Genomic DNA, 20,875 nt, shown 5'->3' on the forward strand with positions numbered 1-20,875 from the left:
CCCCACAAGGTGGAGTACCTTACATCTGTCGGTATTTAATGTCATCAGTCTTGTACCTGCCCACTTTCTGAGCATATCCAAGTCAGCCTGGATCACCAACCAATCCTCAGGTGTGGACGCTCTACCCCAAAGTTTGTTGTTATCGGCAAACTTGGCCAGTCCACTTCTGACACCAGTAACCACGTCATTGATAAAGATGTTAAAGAGAACAGGTCCAAGGATGGAGCTGTGGGGGATACCACTGGTCATGGAGCTCCGTGATGACTCACTTCCCTTGACCACCACTCTCCGAGTCCAGCCTCAGAGCCAATTCCCCAGCCATTGGACTGTGATGTAGCTGAGGCCCCAGTTGGTCAATTTTTTCCAAGAGGAGATCGTGGGACACCAGATCAAAGGCTTTTTTTAAAGTCCAGATATATGATGTCAATCTCTTCTCCCTTGTCCAGGTGATGTCACCTGGTCATAGAAGGAGATGAGATTGGTCAGGCAAGACCTACCCACAACAAACCCATGCTGGCTGTCCCTCAGGATGTTGCAATCAGCCAGCTTGTCAAGAATGGTCCCTTTGATGATTTTTTCCAGAATCTTTCCAGGGACTGAGGTCAAGTTGATTGGCCTGTAGTTCCCCAGATCTACTTTCCTCCCTTTCTTGAAGATGGGCACCACATTGGCCTTCTTCCAATCTTCAGATTCTTCACCTGAGCACCAGGAGTTTTCAAATATCTTTGCCAGTGGCTGGGCTATGATTCCTGCCAGCTCCTTAAGTACTCTGGGGTGCAATCTGTCAGGATCAGCTGACTTGAAGGTGTCCAGCCTCTCAAGATGTTCCTTTACAAGGTCTACACTGATGCTGGGTATAAATTCACCCTCACTCTGGCTGTCTCGCATCATGCTAGGCAGGTGGTCCCTTTGGGTTGATGAAAAAATGATGTGAAGTACCCATTAAGCAAGCTGGATTTTTCCTGGGTGTCATTGTCAGTTCTCCCATTTGGTTTAACAGGGGTCCAATGTTACCTTTCCTTTTCTCCCAACTCCCCACATACCTAAAAAAGGCGAGTTCGGTTGCAGCTTTGGCTTTCCTGGTTCACTCCCTACAGGTATGGACCAGTGCAGAATAATCCTCCTGTGGTGATTCATATCTTTCATCCTTTATAAACCTCTCTTTTTTGGCATAGGAGGTCCACGAGTTCCCTGCTGAGCCAAGGGGGCTGCTGTGCCCTTTTGCTACCTTTCCTCCGAGATAGGATGGACAACCCTTGTGATTTCAGGATCGCTCCCTTAAGGAGCGACCACTCCTCTTGGACTCCTCTCCCTGTCGAGTCATGGTCCCTTAGGACCTCAACAACAAGCCTCCTGAGCTTATCAAAAAGTCAGCTTTCCTAAAGTCGAGGACTTCTACATTGCCGACTGACTTGTCAGCTTTGCAATGGATAGTAAAAGTGATTAGCTCATGATCACTGTCTCCCAGCTTTCCTTCGATTTTCAGGTTGCTAACTAGATCATCCCCTTTAGCCAGTACCAGGTCCAGCAGCACTTTACCTCTTGTTGGTCCATAGACTTCTTGGGTCAGGTACAGCTCGTCCATGCATGTGAGGAAGTTTTGCAACCGTTTCGATTTAGCCAAATGCTCTTCCCATGAGATGTCCAGGTAGTTGCAGTCTCCCATGACAACCATGCACCAAGGGTGTTCCCTGGTGAATTCCTGGACAAGCTCTTGTTCCTGGTTAGGGAGTCTGTAGTAGACTCCTACCATTGTGTCTCTTGTGCCACGTTCCCCACGTACTTTAACCCAGAGGGTCTCTAGTCGCCGCCCCTGGGTGCCAATGTCAGCTTGCAGGGATGTGTAGCTTTCCTTCACATAAAAGGGGCGAGTGTGTAGCTCTTTATCTGTACGATCGCTCCTGTACAGGGTATAGACGTCTATACCTGTGGCCCAGTCATAGGTAGAGTCCCACCAGGTCTCCGTTATTCCTATGAGATCATAGTCATTCTTGTTTAGTAGAAGGACTAGTTCCTCCTGTTTATTCCCCATGCTCCTGGCATTGGTGTACAGACACATAAGCGTCCCATTGGAAGCCGTAGGCTCACAGGGGCTCATAGCTCAGGGGCTCATAGCTAGCCTGCTTTGATTCCCCTGGGGTCAAAGCATGCCTCCCCTCTGGGAGAAAGCAGCGCAGCTTGTTTTATTCTTTTGGATGCAGAACTGCATGGACACAGTGAAATCCTTATCATGATAGGGGTCTTTAGGCAATATCGTAATAAAAAAATAGCAACAGAGTTGTAGGCTTTACCAATCACTACAGAAAGAAAAATGAGATCTGTCAGAAAAATGATTCAGAATACTTTTAATCAGCCAATATAGGTAGGACTATTTTTACCTGCTGGAGAAAAGGAATGATACATGAATGACAGACAGCTAAAGCTGCTTCTAAAGGAACAGTGACAAACACCTCCAGCCTCATCATCTCCTGCTGGTAGAGTGAAGCAAGCCCATTTGTTTAAGCTGGTACTGTATATGAAAGGTGAAGATGAGTATATGTAATTCACCCAACCCTAAAACTGACCATTGCCACAGCTAGAAGCTCTGGGACCTAGTGCAGAACAAACATGGTAGGCTACCCTTCTTTCTCCCAGGGTCTGATTTCAAATAAATCTGCAAGATATGCAGGGGTAATGCCTCTGCCCTGAAAAAAAGACCAGTCAGCTGACTCTTCTAGGAGCAGGGAAAAAAAAGACAAGAAATTGGAGCTCCCCACTAATGGTCTGATTTCTAATTCGAAAAGCTGTTGGCACCAGGAAGACAGGGTTGGTAGAAAAGAATGATGAAACAAAGATATATTTAGTGATAATGTTATCCAACACCCTAAACATCTGTCCCAGCAAGGGAATAGTTTTTTTATGCAATAGCTCTCTGAATATTACATTTTCAGCCTCATTTGGGGCAGCAAAAATCATCATGTGCTGAAGAAGCAGGCAAACCATTACAAGCAACAGTCCGATCAGCATTTCCTCTCTCTTCACACTGTCTATGCTTGACAAAGACTCCTTTACTAATACTTGCAGGAACATGATACCCACGATGGCTAGCTTTGCTTCCCTCAGCTCCCTAGTTCAGTTTCCCATCCAAGATGACAGACCATCATTTCTGTGTTGCCCTTTCTTCTCTGTCACCACCATCCCAGCACGTCTGCTTTTCTGTTCCCCATCTGAATTTCCTGAGCACTTGAAAAATCCCGTTTCCGTGAAGCACCCATTTTCCCATAAAAAATGTTAATTCTTGAAGATACCTCCCTTTGGTAGATTTCTATTACTGCTGTCACCATGGTAACTATCATGACATCAAAGATAAGTCTATGAGTGCTTTAAAAAATGCGAAACTGTCAAGGGTAGAAACCCCAAAGGGGGAAAAAAAAAAAATCAAGAGAAAGCAAACTTGTTAGCATGGAAATACCAGAATTCAAAGAATTTCAATTTACGCAAGCTCCAAGGGTAAGGCCACAACAGGATAGAGCCAAAAATGGAGCTGGTGACAGTGTCAAGAGTGGAGCCATGCAGATAGTCAGCAGCTGCAGCTCTGCCAGGCCCAAGTGCTGAAATCGTGAGCTCTTTTTCCAGCAGGATTCTAAGCACAGAACAGTAAAGGCACTAGAGAAAAGCAATTTAACATATCCCAGGCTCCCCCCGTTTCTTCTGCAGGCCAGCCAACAGAGCGATTACACGACAGAGAACTAACAGCTTTTGTTTCTTTAAGATCTAAACATAGTTAAAATAAGAAAGGCCTTTGCAGACTAGTCTGCCTATGTTTGAATGTCAAAACACAGTAGCATATTCAATCACTCTCTCCACCTGCCCCTCCTCCTCTCCCACACCACAAGCAAAGCCACAGTCAATTATTCTCAGCTTCTCAAGCGAACAGAGATTAAAAAAATCTCAGGGAAACATCAACTGTAGAGCTCGGCTGGACAGCTAGAGTCGTAGCTTCAGCAATGCAAAAAGCAGAGTGCTTATTACCACTGCAAGACAGAAGGTTCATGCAAGCCCTGTATAAATTGAGCACGCAGTTCTTCCCCCACCCACAAAGCTCTTCACATACTTCACTTTGACACACTGACTCAATTACAGCACACAGGAACCCCGGGGGAACAAATACAGCTTCAGTTTGCCTCCATGATGGCAGACAACCCCCCCCTCGTCACCTCTTTGCGATTTCTCAGAAATTCACTTCATTCTACATCTTCCCTTTCCCTCACCCTCATTAAGCTACCTCTCTCTCCCTCTCCCTTCTCCTCCCACCCTTTTTCTTTCTCCAGGTCTTGCAAAGCTTTTTTCCCTCATGGTGGTGAAGAGAATTAGCAGCTACTACATTTCAAACACTTTTTCAGTTGATTAGGTGCACACTGCAGGAAGGACGGACTTCTCAAACCACTGAAGTAAATTCAGAAGGAGGGCCTTCAAGATGGGGGGGGCGGGGGGTGTGTGTGGAAATATTCCTCAGCATAGAAGAAGAAAAAAGATGGGCCACTGGTTTAAGTAAAAACTAGGAATGGGTGAGGAGGGAAAGATGTGGCTTGAGAATCACTTGAACAAGACATTTACTCCAAAAGATCCCTCCTTGAAAACTCATGGAGCCTTCAAGAAAATTTGCATTTTTCCTCACTAGGTAGGAGAGCAAATAATAAAATCCAGGTGCAGCATGGGGTAGGAGAGCTCTAACAGCAGCTAGAGAGCTGCTTTAGCACCAAGGGAGAGGATGGGTAGGCATCGACACTGGTTTTTATTTTGGGGACCCGATTCATCCACAGTATCTCGAGGACTCAGCTGCAGGTGCTCTGCTCCTTGCATTATGGATGCATAGCCAATAATTGGCCCCTTGCATCCAGACTCACCCCCAGTGGCTCAGATGAAGAAATGCTCTGCAAGATTTTTCATTTAAAATTGATTTTACACATGGATGATACTCTGTTGACAACCCAAACCTGTCAGGATCGCCTCCTTTGTCACATGACAGGACTAGTCCTTTTGGCAGGAGCGCAAACACTCTAAGATGGAGATATTATCCCTGGTCACTTAAAAGCAGATGTGCTTTTAATTTCTGATTTCCGAAATCAGAGAATATATGCTTTGGCATAGATCTGCTCTGTTAGCCTGAAGGAGACAACCTGAATGAATATGGAAAGGAACTGTGAAGAGAGAATCACTGAAAGATTTGGAACTCTCCATTATCACCACAGTGAGGAAGAACAGCCACTGCAAATTACAGAGGCCCAGAGGAAAGTGCAATAAAGGATGGATAAGTTGAATTAGACACCAGTCCTTTACTGGAGGTCTCCTCCCACCATACAGTATCTTCCAAAGTGGGAGGGTGATTTCAGTACATCACCATTCTAGTGCCTCTTGGATGGCATTAGTTCCTAGTGTCAAGCAACTGACAGTTAGCATGAAAGATTTAACGTAAGAACTGTTTGACTGTTTAGAGCAGTGGCCTTTCAATAAACATCCAATCTCTGACAGTGGTCAGCTGCAGATACTTCAGTAAAAGGTGCAAGAAACTTTAAAGTGGGCAATAATAGAACAATCCAGATAGAAAGGCAGTTTTATCTTAAACCTCTTAGGGTTTGGTTCACAAGCTTCTACTGGATCAGTTTATATTCTCCCTGAAGTCTGGAGTATTGTACTTATTTTAAAAAACCTTAGTAAGCATAAATATGGATGTTTCCATTATCCACTTAAATGGCCACGTCTTTGCTAAATCCCATATAAACCTTGGCTTTAAGGATACCTTGTAGCAGTTTTCCACAGCTAACTGCACAGTACAAGAAAGAAATGTACGTGTGTTGCCTTTCAGTTTAATGAAAAGCTCCTCTGTTCATGTGATGGTAAACAGGATATACAGATGCTTGAATTTACCTCCTTTAAAGCTATTATTTCATATCTGTCATATTCATGCTTAACTTGCCTCTTCTTTAAGCAGCTTTACTTTGCAATCTCCTCATGTTACGTTTCTGCAGACCTCTAACTAATTTTTGTTGCTCTTTTCTGAACCCCTCTATTTATTCTGGATACATATTTTTAAACTAGGAGACTAGAACAAAATTTTTTAGTTCACGTGAGGGTTTACCACTAATTTCAGTATTAAAAGCATTTCAGTATTATCCTCCAACACCAAATTTCGAGAGGCTTTAAGGCACTAAGGACAAGACAGACTAGTACAAAAAATTCTCACCACCCTGGTAGTGGTTACTTTGGGAGCTGTGAAGCAAGGCACTTGAAAATGCTCCCAAGTTTTAAAATGCCTTACTCCACCACTCCCATAGAGCCAGGCAGTCAACTTGCCAGGTCAGCTTTCCTGGTACAGCAAGTTCAAAGCCATGCCTGCAACCCTGTTAGGATGCATGCACAGGTTTTAAAGATCCCTGATCCCAGGGTCCCTGTGCGCTGGGAGGCTGCACATATGTGTTTTTAAAGATCCTGATGCACCAGGACCCTGGGATCTAAGAAAGGCTCCCTGATCTCAGGGTCTGGCATAGGAGTCCATGGATTTCCACCTGCTATGGGGGGGATGAATCAACTGTCCCCCTTCCCCCAATCGGCACTTGCAAACTTGGTCCCCTGGACCGGCAGGAGGTATGATTGTTGGGGTCAGGGATCAGATCCCATTACACCATTAAATAAATGTCTGCCAGCACCCTAAAATTAGTTGGGCAGATATTTACCAAGCTAAGCTGAGATACTGTTTACAGTGGGTAGGATTGTTTTATTTTAATATTCTACTTGCTTTTGTAAGTTGCTTTGTTCCCTAACTGTAAGTGACCCTGAGCCTTTATTGGGAAGCGCAGCATATAAATCTAATAAATAAATAAATAAGATATATGGCTCTTAGCATGACTCTGGCAGTCATGCACAGCCATGTATAATAAACCTTGCTCTGGGTGATTCTAAGTTATATCATGGTCAAAACATCTGGCAGAACCAGAGAACCCTCTCAAATATGCCTCCTACTGGATCGACTGCAGCAGTAAAATATTTTGGCAAAATGCCATAGGGCACAAAGAACCAAAGATGCACTTCAACCCAGAGACACTGAGAAAAGGAAGATTATTTCACTTTTTTCATCTGAAGGAAAGGGCTCACAATGGATTCTCAACTGGGACCTGTTTCATGGGAAAAGATGCAAGAAAACTTCAGGACAAAATACTGTAACTGGTCTACTTTGTTGGTGGGAGAGATACAATGGTTGTGGGCTTGGAATAATACATGAGAATAGACAAAGCAGAAGGGATGAGCATCCCAAATCAGTCATAACATCTGCCAGAAGGTGGATGAACTTAGATACACAAGCACCTGATATTGCTGCTATACCAGAATAGCCAGGTCTATACACGTGCTCCAGAGTAGAAGGGAGGGTGCTTTTAATTAGAGAGGCTCTGAGAGCCGCTTTAATTAAACTGCCCACAGCATCACATGTATTCAGTGTCCCATGATTCAAAATGGCAGTGGGAGCACCTGAACTAAAAATCATTCAATGAGCTTTAGGTCAAGTGCCGCTCCTGACATTTTGAAGCACAGGGATGCTGAATACACGACACAGAAGCTCCTGGAGCGTGTTAATTAACACGCTGCAGCAGACTTGATTAATTGTGTTAATTCGCATGCATCAGAGCAGACATCCAGCACATGTATAGATACCCAACAATTTCAATTATTCATCCATGATGACATTTGCACACACCACTTACTGTGCCAGTGGACTAGACATATTCAGAAACATCTTCCTGGCAGTATTGCTTGAATATTAGAAACTGAATGCAGAGCTTAGTTAGACATCTGAGAATTTGAGAAGGACATCATAGATTAGGAGTTTCAAAATTTAAGTTCAAGGAGAAAGCAAAGTTAATATTTTTGAGTTTTACTAACAGAATAGAAGCTGAAATCCTACTAGGGTAAATCAGAGCAAGAAAAATTCACAGGCAGTAGGAAAGCAAACTGTTCCTTAGTCCATGTTGCATTTTCCGGTAGAAATGCTGGAAGAAAAGATGAGCTTAAGACATGGAATGGAGATTCTTTTATTTAAATTCTTCTCAACATTCCCATTCAGGATACTCAGACAAAATAAACTGCATCCACCCTTCTTACATGAATGATGAACAAACTGAATTAAGTTTGCTTATTCTGAAGCTGTAGACTTTCTAAGTACCATATTTACTTGACTATAAGACAATGGCCCGATAATTAGATTCTATACATGGAAAATATATAAATTTGTAATAATTTTCCACATATAGAACCTAAATATTGGAGAATTGTCTTGAATCCACTGCCCTCCTTGCTACAGCAAGGAAAGCAGTGACTAAGAAGGTCAGGTGGCCCCCTTGCCCTCTGTCCCACCCACTTTTTTCCTCTGCGGCCTTCCGGCCCCTATGTCACCTGCATCCCACTCCACCCCCCCCAATACTGGCACATGCTGCTCAGTTAGGGTGACCACCCATCCCTAATTGGATGGGAGAGTCCTGGAATGGGAACCTCAAGTCCCAGTCACATGCTACATGACTCCAGGACAGCATTTGTCATGGATCCGCATTGATCTACAGGAAACAGTGCGCTTCCCCTTGCAGGCTGGCAGTGTTCCAGCCTGCAAGGGACTGCTGGGAGAAGAACACAGGGGGTACCACATGCACATGCCTGTCTGCACACACGCACAGGCCTGGGAACACAGCCAGGCAGCATGGAGAGCAGCTCCCTGCAGGTAAATCAATGCAAGGGAGGGAGCATGGGGGAGGAAGGGGAGCAGATCAAGGCCTCCACGGTGAGGGAGTGAGTGGGGCAGGGGCTGAGGGCACTGCTCACCAGGGCAGTGCATGGGGCCAGGGCATGGAGTGGACTGGAGCCTTAGGCTGTTCGTCCAGGGGGCATGTGTCATGGTGAGGAAGCACCCAGCCACTGCATGCACCCACTGGGGGGGGGGGGGGGTGTGGGTGGCAGGCAGGGGGCATATGGCTAGTGTGCAGCTCCCAGGGGGAGGGCAGCAGGGAGGAAAGCCCCAAGCCCGCAGCCACCCCTGCCCCACTCAGCTCTGCTCCGGCTATGTTGCTGGGGGTGTGGGGGAAGAGGGAGTATGTGTCCCACCTTTACATTTTAAAATGGTGATCACCCTATGCTCAGTCTGCTTGGTGCTCATGAAAGCTCGGCCCTTGACTGGCCGTGCAACAGTGCTGATGCTGCTGATTGACTGAGCAGGCAAAGCAGTAGTGTCCATACAATGATTGACTGGACAGGGGAATGAGTTTCTATGTGCTCCCTGCCCAAGAGAGATCCCAGATCCAGCCAGAGCTGAACTGTGCTTGACAGTAAAGGGGAGGGAAGGGGGTAGGTTAGGCGGCAGAAGCTGCAGAGGGGAAGCAGAGGGGGAAGGAGAAGACTGCTGCAAGTCTGACTATGGCCTGACTCAGGGCGAGATTCGGAGTCACAGCAGCTGTCTGCTCCCCATTCCGCTTTGTAGGCAAATACAAGATGAAGGGATCCCCCCATGCCAATTTGGGGGGACCTCATCTTATATTCAAGTAAATATGGTATCCCACTGGTTAAACTATGAAATCAGGAGCAATGGCAAAAGAAGGGAAGTTGTAACCAGGCAAAGTCCTGCACTTAGGATAGAATAACTGCATGCACAAATACAGACAGGGGAATGACTGCTAGGCTGCAGAACTGCACAGAAGGACCGAGGGGTTACAGTGGCCCATAAGCCAAGGGTGCATTCTTGTGCAGGGAGGGGGGTAGAAGCCAAGAGCACACTGGGTTGTATTAACCATAGCATGACTTGCAAATGAAGGAAAGAGATCCTTCTACTCTATCAGGCACTGACGAGGCCTCTCCTGGAGTACAGTGTTCAGTTTTGAGCCCTACACGTCAAGAAAAATACAAACAGATTGGAAAGGGAACAGCACAGAGCAATAAAAATGATTAGAGACCTGGGAAGCAAGACTTATGAGGAAATGCTAAAAGAACTAGGGTTATTTACTCTGGAGAAGAGAAGACTGAAAGGGGTTTTGATAAGTTTTCAAATACCAGAAGGGTGATTATAAGGAAGACAGAGATAGATTTCTCTCTCTGGCTGTAGGGGACAGAACTAGGAACAATTTAGGAGCAGCAGAAGAAATTTGGGTTGGAGATTAGGAAGAATTTTCTGACTATGAAGGTGGTTAAGCACTAGAACTGGTTCCCCAAAGAGTTTGTGAAATCTCCATTCCTGGATATTTTCCAGAGCAGGTTTGACAGCACTTAACTGAATTTAGTCAGGGATGATCCTGCCTTGAGCATAGGGCTGGATTAGATGACTTCATGGGGTCTCTTTCAGCCCTACTTTTCTATGTGCAGGGTAACAGTTAAAAGCGGCATGAAGATACCTCCCCATCCTGCAACAGTCCCACCCCCCCAGCCACTTCTAATAGCCAAGCACACAGAGAAAAGAGGTTAACTGTTCAGTTGATGTTTTGAGCTAAAACTGCTCTTGAGCTGTGTCACCTGTGTGGTACTTATATTTGGCACAATCAAACTGATTATTAGCTCCCATGCTGACAAACTGGCATCTTCATTGTATGGTCTCAGGAAAAAAAAAAAAAAAAAAATCAATACAACTGCCTGCATTCTGAAACCCTAGCTGAATAAGATTTCCTTGATTTCTGAATAAACAAGGCTGAATAGAATCCGTCAGGAAATAGGACCACCACAAACCTCAATATCATCAGCTTTTAGTGAGAGGCAGAAGTCATTGACCTTGCCTTTCTCTAACACAAACATACAGTGCTGTACTTATGTATAAAATAATTCCAAATCAGATCACTCCATTGCCACACTCCTCCCCCTGGAGAGATGAGACAACAACCATATGACAGATCTTAGTCAGGGGTTTAATGCATTTTTGGAAGACAGATTCCAGAGTGGTCAGTGCAGTAGAAGAACCTATACAGAGTAGAAAAGAATGGAATCTAAGACTGCGTGATCCATCATACTCCTTGTTAGGGGACTATATCCATCAGGCAGGTGAGTGAGGACTGCAGTCTTGGCGCTATACACACCCAACATGCACTTAAGCTGCTGTTTTGCAAGATTTCTCTTCTTCCTCCACCTAAGAGGCAATTCCTCTTCTGCCAGACAAGTCAAGGGAAACTGAATAGCAAATTCCAGCAATTGAACTGAGAGAGACTAACTCAGCTACCATGAGTCACTGACAGCTGGGAACAATCCCACCAGCATTGGAAAGACACCAAATTAAACATACTACCTTCCTCCTCCTCCTACCAGTCCCCAAAAGCCAGCAAATTTGAAAGGGATCACAGGGATACAACTGCTTGTGGAGAGGAAGGAGCAACCCTACTTGAAAGAATCCCAGCAAAAAAACAGGCCTGCTTCAGGAACCTGCTGATGTTTCCATCCACTGAACCTACAGCTCATGAGCAGAAAAGCACTTTATGTTCAACTTTTTGTTTCTGAAATTATCTGACCCCTGCACTGTGATCTAAGTTTCTCGTGTGATTGAGAAGGAAAAGAGGCTTAGTCACCTTTCCTGTAGGGAACTGTTTTGTAATCATCATCACCCTGCCACTTAATTTAAGCAGACCATAGCATGTACAGGTGTATGGATTTGAACGCAATTTTAGCAGATTCCACATACACAGAAAGAGAGATCAGCAGGGACCATGAACACTTTCTGGTCAAGAACCGAACCACTAAAAGGCAAATATTGTAAAACAATAGGTGTCAGGCATTTGCTTCTTTCAATCACTCCCAGGTCAGCCCCTAATACAACCCATTTTAGGCTTCCTCTTCTACACTGCTTTTAAACTCTTCATCCCCCTTTCCATACCCTCCGAGCATCACACCCCTATTCAAAACCCTTCCTTAAGCTTTATAGCAGGGGTGGACAATTATTTTTGCTGAAGGGCCACTTAATGAGTTTTGGTGCCCTCTCAAGGGCCATACCTCTCTCTCTCTCTCCCCCTCCCTACCTTGGCCAGAGCTGCAGCACACCCAGATCCCCACCCCACCTAGAGATGCAGCATGTCGCAATCTCCTCCCTGCCCAGAACCTGCTGCTCACATCTGCAGCTTATGCCAGCACCTGCTGAGTGTGGTGGAAGCAGCCCCAGGCAGGCACCAGCAACAGCTGTGGATGTGGCTAGCAGGTTCCAGGTGGGGTTTGGGGCATCTACCTGGGTACATCGCTGCTGCTGCTATGTCAGTGTTGGGCAGAAGTAGTCCTGCCTACCTGGCATGGTGAAAATGGTCCTGCCTACCGAGCACCACACAGCAGGTAAAGCTGGAGCGACCACCTGCCTGCAGGCTGGTTCCCATAAGTTCACAGCTGCCCACGTTTTGCCCACCCTGGCCTTACAGTCTGAAAAGTGGCACCTTCTTGCTCAGCTAACCTGCCTATTTATGCATTCATAGATGTTAGGGGCTGGAAGGGACCTCTCAAGATCATCAGGTCCAGCCTCCCTGCACTTGGACAGGAAAGACTGTTGGGGTCAGATGACCCCAGCAAGGTGAGCATCCAGACATTTTTTTAAGATATCCAGAGTATGTGATTGTACCACCTTTGGGGAGAGTCTATTCCAGACCCTGGACACTAGAGTTGTAAAGAAGTTTTTCCTTATGTCTAACTCCAGGCCCCAGCTTTATACACTCCACAGTGACAAAAATATTTTGTTCTATTTGATTTCTGTGAGACCTGAAAAGCCAAAATCCCTACGAAGAGGGTGCTAGATCCTGCTCTTCTCCCACATCATATTTGTTCACTATTGTTCAGCATTTACACTGATGTCACCACAGTTCTTTGATTACTAATTCTAAGGAAATGGAAGGAGAAGAGAAGCTTGCTTGGCTCAGATCCCAAGCTGCATCTGCAGGTGTAAAAAAGGACACCTTTTCCTTGCTAAGAAGCATGTGAAAGAGGGAATTAAGGAAAAATTAATACAGAATCCCACATTGCCATTTTTACAGTTACTTTCAGAATAGAGGCACAAAATTTAAAGATCCTCCAGATCTTCTCTCCCTCCTTCCCACATTGCCTTTGTTCATTATTAAGTCTTGGTCTGCAATTTGGAATTTTAGGAAGAAACTTGCACTGAATTTAGCACCAATTCAATTACACTGATGCATTTCACAAAGTTAAAGCTGTCAGGGGTAAAGGACAAGCAGAAACCACAGCCTTACATGTATTAGGGCTCCCAGCAGTACTATCCTGATACAGCTACATCTATAGTAGCACTGGTAGATATTGTTTTCCTACTCTAATTCCCCAATGATTATACAATTTTATGTCTCGGACGGCCAGGGCCGACTCGAGTTACGCTCGTACGTCAGGGCGGGCTGGTGAATGGAGAGGCAGACACAACTTATTGGTTGCAAAAAACTTTACTCACGCCGCTTGCAATCACGACGCAGGTGGTCCGGTCGTCGGAACAACCACACGAGTTGCTCCAGCTGGCGGGGCCCAAGCCAGTTAATCCGTCCGCAATTCGAAGCCGGCGGGGAAAGGGGTACGTCTGGGGTTGTGCTCGGCGACGGGAAGAAAGATCGATAGGTGATCAGTCTATCGATCGGCAGCCGCAAGTCAGATAACTTCAGGGGCACTCTGCAGCGTGCTCAAAGCTCTTCGACTTGGGCGGAAGTCACGCGGAATTTTAAACGGCCAGCGAGCCAATTACTAGCCGCCACGTGTGAATAATTTAGCACTGGCCAATAGCGGGGCACAAATTTGCATCCGAATAGCGGGAACTCTTTGCACCGTGCATTTCTGTGCTGCAAAGAAGAAATGCATCCTGCAAAGGAAACTGCAAATTGGCGGGAACTCTCCTGCACGCAGGCTCTCAATTGCAGCAGAACACTCTGCTGTGCAAAGGAGCTCTCATGTGGCCAGGAAATTCCATAGTGCCGAGGCACAAAAAATCACTGGGTTGTGACATTTTATAACCCTGACTCCTTCAGTTCATCATTTTGCTCTTAAAAGCTGCCATTTGCTGTACTCTGTTATCCTTCAAAACTTCTATTGCAAATCCTTCTATACACTGCCCCCCCATATCCTACGACAGAAGAAACATTTCAACAGGCCACAGGCCATTTTATTTGCTCATATTTGCATTTATTTCTTGTGTAAATTCCTATTTGGGGCTAATCACACACAGTTGTACTTACTTTATGAATTACATCTTATATAACATTTGTTCTAGTATCTTTTTATGAAAGGACTGCTAGGTTTCCATACAGAAAGATTTCCTGCATGGGTGGGATAGCTGAAAAGAATTATAGAATGATAAAAGACCTGGTTTTACAGAAATATTTCTCCATGCACAAAGTCAGAAAATAATTTTTTTTGCAGGTGGCTTTCACCTTGTAAGACTTCAAAAGATACCTTTAAAGTTTAGAAAAGGCCTTTTGAAGTGACCAAAAACAAAAAAGATTAAAATATACTACATATATACCACTAAATATTCCTGTAAACTGCAAAATGGTAATGGTGACTGCCTTAAAGAAATGACGCAACAGCTACCACTTTAACAAGGAATGAATATTTCTGTAGAAACAGATAAAAAGCAAGAGCTAAGAGTGGTCAGGGCACACTGTTTGAAAGACAGACATATCCACAGACAGACTGCACTATGCTGACAAGAGCTGCTAGTCACAGAAGGATACTGGTAGCAACCTTTCTCCTTTTAAATGAAGACTAACAATCAGACAATGGGTATTTATAGATTGCTACTTGGCAAAAGTACATTTAAATACCTTGGGGTATTTAAAAAATGCATTTTGCAAAGAAGTAAAAGAAAACCATAATACCTTTAGCAGTATGGGTCTATGGTATAGGAATTAAAGCCTTTAATAAAGGGCAAATAAAGTAAAAGTAATAAAATGGGGATTGTAGGGGTGCACCGATAGAGATTTTGGAGGCCAGTACCAATAGTTGATTTTTAAGGAGGCATATCGGCCGATACCAATGAGATTTCCCATACAGCTGGCTACAGCTGGTAAGTCCATTGTGGTGGAGGGGGAGGGGAGAGGGAAGGGGTGTGAGGGGGCAGATCAATGCTGCATGCTGTGGTGAGGAAGGGGCAGGGGCAGGTGCTGCCCAGCTGGGACGGGGCTCGTTGGGGCCAAGGGGGGAAGAGGGGCAGCTCCCACTGCTGCTTGCAATGCAGGAGGGTTACAGATGAGGTTGTGCCAGGGTATTTTCCAGGCAGGGACTATGGAGGGGGCTGCAGCCACCCCAAATTTCATCGCGGCCCCACTCCCAGCACCCCCACCACTGTACGCCTAGCACAGCCCCCACTCAATGCCCCGCCTCCATCCACATGCTGAGAAGAGCTGGGGTGGCACTGGCTACACAGCAGGGCTGAGAGCGGGGCTACAGCAAAATCTGGGGTGGCTGCAGCCCCCACCAGAGCCCAGCCCCTGCCAAGAACAGCCTAGTGCAGCCCCAGCTGCTCCATGCTGCACTGTGGCTGTGCGTGTACACGCATGAGCATTTATCGGCCAAATTATCGGGTGCATTGGGCCAATTTCCGATGCAGCCAATTTTCTTTGTATGGATACCAATCCGATATTGGGCCAAAGTATCGGTGCACCTCTCAAGGATTGGTTACATTTCAGTATCCCTTGGTTCTTCAAGGACTAGCAATGAGAACTTCATACAAATCCAAATGGAAGACTCATAGCATTTACTTCTAATCTTGAAGGGTTCTCAGATATTGGACTTTAAGTGCCTGATATTACTATGTACAGAAACCTATTTTAGGAAATTATTAAAAAGTTTCTAGAACACTAACAACTTCCCTTTTCCTATAAACTCTGAAATATTTGGCTTACAGCTCTGAAGCCCCCTGGGTTATAAATGGAGGTCAGAGCACCAATATACATTATTTTGACCTGGAAATAATTCTAAAGCAGATTTTCTGTACAATAATCAGGCACATTTAGAACATGTGACAGTATAAAGGTTTAATCACCACTCCTTAGGGGTGATTTGCAGGCCTCATTGGTACATTGCTCATCTGAGTAATACAAGCAGCCCCAACACACACCAATAAATACTTTATATCACACCACATGGCATATTCACTTTCATCTGTTGTTCTGTAAAGTACTGATACTCTTGTACACACAACGTTTAGTTTTCATACAGCCAAGATGCAATCCTATTTCACAACTAAAGAATAATGCAGGGCTTTCAAGGCTCTAGTTTGTGCTAATTTTTCGCTGTTTGAACTTGCTCATTGCCAAATCGATATGTAGGCAATTACTGCAACCATACATGGCTGGTACTTCTCCATAATTCATTGACTGGAATCACAGTCTTACTGAAATTCTTGCTGGAGGGTTATTTGTAACTTCTGGTAACATAAGACTAGGGATAAATTAATTCCCTTATTTATACCTGGTCCCCCTCCCCTCTTTTTCTTCCAACTAAATGCACAAATATTTGGTGTTCTCAGACAACACTTAACCCCATCCTGCTAACTGGTAGGTTGCTGTAAAAATATATCTAGAAACACGCAAACTTTTCTCCAATTAGTGCAACACATCTGAAGTTCTCCTCTCAAACACACCCTGCAACAATGGTTTTTGGTAACATTTGTATTAATACCACTAGTTTAATGATTTAAGCAATGGGCCTTGTTAGGTCAAACCAATTTTTATTGTCCTAAATCCAGCTTGCTGTCCCTATGTGTAAAACGCAAAGTGCACTTACCTCCTAGCATCTCCATTCTGCAGTGCTACAGAAAGCCATGCCATTCACATTGAACCAAAATTTAACAGTGCTTTGATGCCTGATACTTAACATTTTATGAGCTGGTAGATTAGATTCTCTCCACTGCAAGTTTTGGTCCTCTTTAAGGTGACAGGTATGGGAAGTCTAATTTATCAGCTCCTAAGAATATAAATCTACATCAAAGAGGATGGAGCTTAAGCACTTACCTTTTCAGCAGCACCTTTGTTCAGCAGCCAGCATACAGAGCAGAAGCTGACAATGCTTAGCTAGCGATCACTCTCTCTAGCTAGAAAAGAAGAGAAATGGGCCTGGATTAGAGATTTACAAAAAAAAGAAAGACCAGAGCCTAAATCAAGCACTTAATTTCATATGATTACCAGTATCACTGCACGTAGGTTCACAGAAAAGCCACCTTTGTTTGAAAAAGGAAGCTATAGCTGACATGGTACTGCACGCTGTATTGCTCCTACTCAGCAAAGGTAAAGTCAATATGGTCCATGCAACAGGACTTGAAAGAGATGGCATTAAAAAGGGAGTCTGCTCTGCCAACAAATGGTGTGTGATGGTCTCCCTGATCAGAATCAAAGTCCCTATGCACAAAAATATCAGTCCTGGGAATGCCAATACACATTTCACATGGAGAATTCTCTTCCTAATGGAGGGTAGGTAAAGACCACCTGTTCAGATTTCACAGCATTCTATCCAGGCGCTCAGACTGTGGTGTAAACCCCTACATTTATTTGTAGACAGCCTCTGTGGATTATGATAAACCAGCAATGTTTTATTAGTGTTATTCAAAACTTGAGGTAGTTTTTCCAGCCTTTCTTAGGAAAATCCCCAAACTGGTACATTTCCCAAATTCTCTGCATAATCTCCTCCAATTAATCCCAGAGCTGCCTTCAAGACAATGATGGTCAGCCAGCCAGTGCCTGAAATGGTTCCACTTTTCCTTTCATGAGCCTGCAGTGAGTAATTTGTGCAACTGTTCCACATGGAGCCCAGTCTGGACTTTCCATCACAGAACTCATTTATCACAAGAAACCAAGAGTCACCTGTCAATTTGTCAAGGAAAACTGCAGCTGACTCTTGCAGCAACCCAAACATGTTTCACCACTTCCCCCTATCACATAAAGCAAACAAAGAAGCTCAAGGCTATCTTTGCTTCCCTTCACAGCAAAGACTGATCTCTTAACTGCAATTTTAAGATATGCTCTGGTTCATTAAAGAACATGAAAAAAAAATCTCGCTGTCACCTCCTTTTGTTTTTAAGAGTTTTGCTATTATTCATTCAGGCTTTCTAGTAGTTTGTTAGTTTCCACAGTTGGCTGAAGCTAACACAAGCAGCAGCCCATGATCTGAAAATTCCCTTTACAGCATTTAAACAAGACATAGCTCCAAAAAGAAAGCAAACAATAGCAGAACACATTAGATTCAATTATGCCAGTTTGCTTCCACATACTTGGACAAGTGCTTCTACTGAGTATTGAATAGAGACTTTTATTTACATCAAGTGATTAAAAAGACAAGGCCCAGGAAAGTCAAAGGATCATAGGAAAGTAAGACTGGAAGGGACCTGGGGAGCTCATCTAGCCCAGCCCGCTGCTCAAGCCATGATCATCCCTGACTACACCATCCCAGGCAACTGTCTGTCTAACCTGTGTGAAAACTTCCAAGATCAGACATTCCACAACTTCTCTAGGTAGCCTATTCCAATGCCTGACCACCTTCATAGTCAGAAAGTCCCTCCTGATCTCCAATTTACATTTCCTCTGCTGCACCTTGAGGCCATTGCTCCTATGGCCATACAGAAAATCCCATCTCTGTCCTCACTGTATAAAGAATCATCTCCCTTGATTTGCAATTGACACTTCTGTTAATACAAGCCAGCATGCTGTTGGCTTTTATGCACCAAGAGCAGACTGTTGGCTTATATTCAGCTTATGGTCTACTACTGTAACCCCTAGGTCAGGGGTGGGCAAAATGTGGTCCATGGGCTGGATCCAGCCTGCCAAGGATTTTATCCAGCCTGCTGCAGGTTCCATAGTCCTGCCCAGTCCAGGCATGGGGTATGATGCTTGTGGCTGGTCCCATTGCCCCTGGGGACATGGCAGGGCAGGGGTGGTGTGGTCACCAGACTCTCTGCTTGGCTGCCACTGCCAGTCCACCCTGCACCGATGGAATGAGTGGGCGGGGTCACCGTGGAGACCAGCCCAGGACAACAGCGAGCAGAGCATGCTTGGAAAAGTGGATGGGACGGGGCCATAAATGGATGGGTAGTGATGTCTGGGAGTGGGATGGGTGGGCAGGGGCCAGGATCAGGATTGTGGGGAAGTGGCAGTGTGGGGCCAGGTCCTGGGTGACAATGGTTGCCATTTCCCCGTTGCAGGAATGGGTGAGAAGCAGATCACAGTTGTGCCCTGGGCCCTAGTCCTGCATTGTCACTGCCCTGCAATCCCAGCCCCGACCTTAGCCCCACGCAGGTATCCTGCTTCTGCATGCCACTCCCCACCCATCCACAGCCTCATCCCATTCGCCCAGTCGAGTGCCTCCCTGCCCATGGGGGTCCTGGGCCAGTCTCCCTGAAGACCCTACCTACCTGCTCCATCCAACACCCCCAGGTGCAAGTGCAGTGCAGATGGGTTGGGACCAAATAGGACCAACTGCACCCCCACCCCAGGCCAGGCTAGCATCCCTTACCAGCTCACCAAAACTTAAGTGGCCCTCCAGCCTAAATTATTGCCCGCTGCTGCCCTGCACTACTGCAGCCTAGCTAGTCATTCCTCAGTCTGTATTTGTGCATGTTATTATTAGGTGCTAAATGCAGGACTTTGCCCTTGTCCTTGTTGAATCTCATCTGATTCATTGCAGACCATTTCTCCAGTCTAGCCTGGTCATTCTGCATCTTACCCCTGCACTCCAGATTATTTGCAACTCCACCTAACTTGGTGTCATCCACAAATTTGCTAACCGTACACTCAATCCCACTGTGCAGATCATTAATGAAGATTCAAAAGCCTACTTCACCTCTTCCCCCCTCTGCATTCATTTACAACACTACAGCAACTTAACATGCAATTTCCTTCTAAGCAAATACTTCAAAAGAAGGACAGCAACCCAAGTTAACATCTAAATACCTTCCCCTTTTATTATTTCCATTGCATCTCTGGACCTAAATATCATGATGGTTATGCTAATCTAGATGGATAGATAGATAGAAAGAAAGAATATAGAGATGGAAAGAAAAAGCTGAAGAGCGAAAACTGCTAGTTTTAACTGTGAGTTAAGTCTTAAGTTGCCCCTAGTAAGGGATTGTCCTTTTACTGCTCTATAAACTGGACATACTGAGTGCGTCTACATGTGCATTAAGGCGCTTTTTCTAATGTGCATTAAATTTAGTATCTCCCGTGTGAGGTACTAAACAAATGTGCATTAGGCTGCCTTAGTGCTTAGTAATGAATGTGCAGTTTTTAAGTGATGCGTAATGCACAGCAGCCTATTTTACTGTGCATTAGCATAATTGTTTTTACATGATGCTTTAATGCACAGTAAAATAGGCTACTGTGCATTAAAGTACACATGTAGATTTCTGTTTGACTGCCATATGGCCTTGCAAATTCATCTGTCTTCTACCCACCCTCATTCCAAGACTACTTTCATTCAGCACTTGGGAATCCCATGCCCCCAAATAATAACATTTCAAGTTATTTTTCCTCTAGTATCTTATACAGTCCTTCTTAGAAAATGAAATCTTAAATTTCAATATGTACTAGTCATATTTTTAATCTTTACATTTCCCTGTGTGTTATTTTTCTCTTTGAGTTTGCTACATATTCAAAGTTTAGTTTCATTTGTAAATTTAATTAAAAATACAAATCTTTATGAAAATGGTTAAAACAACTTAATTTAGCAACTTTCTCCAAAATACAAGGCAACCCCTTCAGAAAAATTCTACACAACATTGTCAGAATTACTGATAGTTTAAGGCCCCATGGCATATACTTTTGCCTTAATGCACAACAGCATTACAACAGACAAGCATGACATACTGACGATATCAAGGGTGGGCAAAATCTGGCCTGCCAGGCCACTCTATCCAGCCCATGGGGCACCTAAG

The 20,875-nt window shown here is 44.8% G+C and overlaps 1 protein-coding gene across 6 annotated transcripts in view; it reads right to left on the reverse strand.

Moving 5' to 3' along the window:
• The window catches only part of NDST2 (N-deacetylase and N-sulfotransferase 2), a 258,226-nt gene that overhangs the window by 192,229 nt on the left and 45,122 nt on the right, over window positions 1-20,875 (reverse strand). For all 6 annotated transcript variants that reach the window (XM_025212665.1, XM_025212662.1, XM_025212657.1 and 3 more), the window contains one exon: window positions 16,968-17,047. The gene's annotated coding sequence lies outside the window, so the exon portion shown is untranslated. Of the gene's footprint in view, window positions 1-16,967; window positions 17,048-20,875 lie in introns of those variants that run through there.

This window comes from Alligator sinensis, unplaced genomic scaffold, assembly GCF_000455745.1.
Source record: "Alligator sinensis unplaced genomic scaffold, ASM45574v1 scaffold109_1, whole genome shotgun sequence".
NCBI classification, from domain to species: Eukaryota; Metazoa; Chordata; order Crocodylia; family Alligatoridae; genus Alligator; species Alligator sinensis.